The sequence below is a fragment of the Macrobrachium rosenbergii genome, chromosome 40, assembly GCF_040412425.1.
Source record: "Macrobrachium rosenbergii isolate ZJJX-2024 chromosome 40, ASM4041242v1, whole genome shotgun sequence".
Taxonomy (NCBI): Eukaryota; Metazoa; Arthropoda; class Malacostraca; order Decapoda; family Palaemonidae; genus Macrobrachium; species Macrobrachium rosenbergii.
In genome coordinates, this window is record NC_089780.1 from 12,160,166 (window position 1) to 12,164,064 (window position 3,899).

The following is a 3,899-nucleotide window of genomic DNA, read 5'->3' on the forward strand; positions in this document are numbered from 1 at the left end:
GATGAGTTGGGAAAACCGTTGCAAAAGCGTGGACGCGGTGGTGGAAGGGGTGTCAAAATACACGACGGAAAACCACGATGCTTATCCGGTTACCCAGTTCTTTATAAAAACTGGCCTGCTTTTGAGCATAATTTTCCGCCTATTAGTAGTACTATAAGTACCTAGCTTCACCTATCTAATCATAATCGTAACCATATACGCTTCAGTTATTTAATCACCTAGGAACAATATGTATATGTATATATATACATACATGTATATACATGTATGTATATATATATGTATGTATATATATATACATATATGTGTATATATACAGTATATATATATATATATATATATATATATATATATATATATATAAATAGTTATTACATTGCTATGTGTCAGCTTAGGATCGATAACAGGTAAAAGCTGATTAATGATTTCACAAAAGTCTACATAAAAATGTTCATTGCAAAGCATCCTACCAATATATGTCATATGCATTTCGATCAAGACCTACGTAAAATCATTAATCAACATCTACCTGGCGCTGATTATAAACTGAAACCCGGCAATCCGCTCACTAATAGAATTTATTTATGGCGCTACTATAATATATGTACCATCTATTTTCTACGTTTGACCCCTCAGGGGCTAGTACTAAACACGGCGAAACGGTGTAGGCGCGTCACTGTTGCGCCGTATTTAGTACTAGCCCCTGGGGGGATCAAATGGTTTTGTATATAGTCTGCGGAAGTGATTGGTACATCGCGAATAACTCGGTAGATATACTATAGAAGCACCTCTTTTAGATACAAAGAGAAACTGAATCCTTTGATGGTCTCTGAAGTGATGTATTAATTGGTTTCCCCATTTGTGACCCAGTGGAACAAGTGGCCTCCACCCGGTGTAGGCTGTTTACGTTTGCAGACTCCCATCGCGTGAGTTACGGAAAAGGCGTGAAACTTAATTCATCGAGCCCTAATTTTTCGTGCATTAAAAATCACATCAGAAAACTGACATTAAACATACCACAATGCATCCCTAAAGTTCATAATTCTACTCAAATGCAATATAATATAAATAAGGCGCCAAAATTGCATAAATAATAGCAAATAACATTCAAAATAATCAATAGATAAAAGTTCAATATATATATATATATATATATATATATATATATATATATATATATATATATATATATATATATATATATATGTATATATATAAATATATGAAATACAACTATACATTATAAAAATATCCCAGGACTCTCAGGTCAAAATGCATACATCACCATCACAAATATAAATTATAAATTTTCCCTGCCTAAAGCCTCAATCTAAAAATTCACTGCACAAACAAATACAGTACATAAATCAATACATAAGTAAATAAATGCACAATTAAAACACAGTACATAAATCAATACATTAATAAATGAATGCACAATGAAAACACTAGCAAAATTTTAAGAGAAATTAAATCAGAAAACAGAATTGTCCCGAGATCATTATCTAAAGCAACCAACGGTAAGCCTAAAAAAAAATAAGGTTCCACATTACTCTGATAACGAGAGAGAGATTACAGCATACTCCAACCTCAATGGTATCTGGCCAATTTATAAAAAACACAACTAAGAACCAAAATCGATTCCTAAAACTAATGCAAGATTTCAGAAACTCTGCGTTGCACGAAACACCAAGCGCTTGCAAGTGCCTGTACTTTTTACAAAGGCAAAGCGCTTGAAATGACTGACAATATCCCATTCCTAATAATATTTAATGGTCAGCGACGAACTGATTCTCCGGAAAATTAATTGTCACTGTCAGATGGCTGAGTACTTGTTCAATCTACGCAGAGCGCTTTATAAATAATTACAATTCAAAACAGAATCTAGTGCTTGGTACCACCCTAACAAAAAACAAAGAACACTGTTAGGCAACAACGTAACAGAAAAAGAACACTGTTTGGCAACACTTTAACCAAAAAAAAAAAAACCTGTTAGGCAACACCGTTATAAAATAAAAGAGCAATCAATTAACGAATGCCAATGCGGTCATTATCGAGGCGAGTGAGACTGGTTCGACGCTTGAATAAATATAATTACTTGGTCCTTGAGAAAGGCACTTTCGGGTACTCACCCACCGGTAGCAGCAGGTCTGGAAAAGACATAAAAGAAACTTATGAAATTAACGCTTTAAAATGAACGTGACAAGCAAAATGTAATTAAAAGGGCTTATCAACGTGAATTTACATAAAAAACAGCTTCTTTATATGTATATGTGTGTTCTCCAAAGGCCCACGTATACATTAAGGAAATTGTACCACACTTAGGCTAATACTCGACATATCTCTTTAAAGACCAAATCGATTTATTTTACAGTCCAGAACATCATAAATAAAAATTACGGCATGGGAGGAGTCATCTAGAAAGCTTAAACTAGAGTACGTTTTATTCTAAACTGGATCTTGTTCATCGTAATTTGTACTGCGACCATAGGCTCACATACAGTTCGAATCGTTGGAGTGTTATACTATCATCAACGTGCACACAAAGTGTGGGCAATAAACACCTAAAACATTCAGCAATCCATTGCATCAAGAATCACATACAATATTCAGCAACGCATTACACCAAGAATCACATTCAATGTTCAGCAATGTATTGCATCAAGAATCACATACAATATTCAGCAATGTATTGCATCAAGAATCACATACAATGTTCAGCAATGCATTGCATCAAGAATCATCACATACAATATTCAGCAATGCATTGCATCAAGAATCACATACAATATTCAACAATGCATTGCACCAGGAATCAAATTCTCATGAAAAGGTTCGTGTCTAAATATGGAATGGAGTATCTTAAGGACAGCATGGCTGAAGTAACCCACGGAACTGTTATACAAAATTTAGGCCAATGGTCATGCGCTGGGACCTACGAGGTCATTCAGCACTGAAGGGACATATGAGTATAGAAGGTTTTAAAGGTGTAACAGGAGGAAAACCTCGCAGTTGCACCATGAAACTCTGGTTAAGAGCGTAGAGTAAGATGGAAGAGAATATGAATGGAGGGATATGATAACACGGGTTATAAATGGTGTGAGATCCCGTAATACATGATTTTATCACCCTGGAAATGAATATCGTCTATGTATATATATACCTACATTCTTTTAATATGGTCACGAAGAGCAGCCAAACTCCACCAGCAAAAATCCACCGGAAATGAATACATATGCTACATGCCCAAGAATAAGCCTAGGCCTACCAATACACCGCAATTACCTGATTATTCAATAAAAGTCATAAACCTTAATATCTAAATACTCTGATTCAAAATTTCCAAGAGATTCAGTTACATCAAATGTCGGTTCGTTCTGGACAGTATTATAAGACTAGGCCTAAGTTAGGTTAGTTCTTAGGGTACGTAGGTCAGTTTACTATCATAGTAAGCCGTTCCCCTTTTCTCCATCTGGGGTATTTTTCCTTTTCTAGAGAAACGTTTGCTTAATAATATGATGTTCAGGGCTGGAGACACATTGTAATGAAAGCCCTTATGATTTGGCAAATGTAGGCCTACACCAAATTACCGTTTGTTCATCCTTACGATTGAGTGTAATGGCCTAGACTTAGGCTACAAGTAAACCATTAATTTAAACGTCATATATTGGCTTGAAATCATGCAGTGCATTCTGAACTTCGAGACTAAACATTCTTCTAATTCCTAGATATAAATAAATAAAAATATGTGGGCATTAATACGTTGGTCTGTAATCCATATAAGCCAATGTCATACTCAGCTAGACTTTATTAGTATAGAATCAGGAGTTCCTTTAATTTCCACTTACCTCCAAAAATACTTCACTAAATAAAAATTCTTCGATGAAATTTCACAGTTA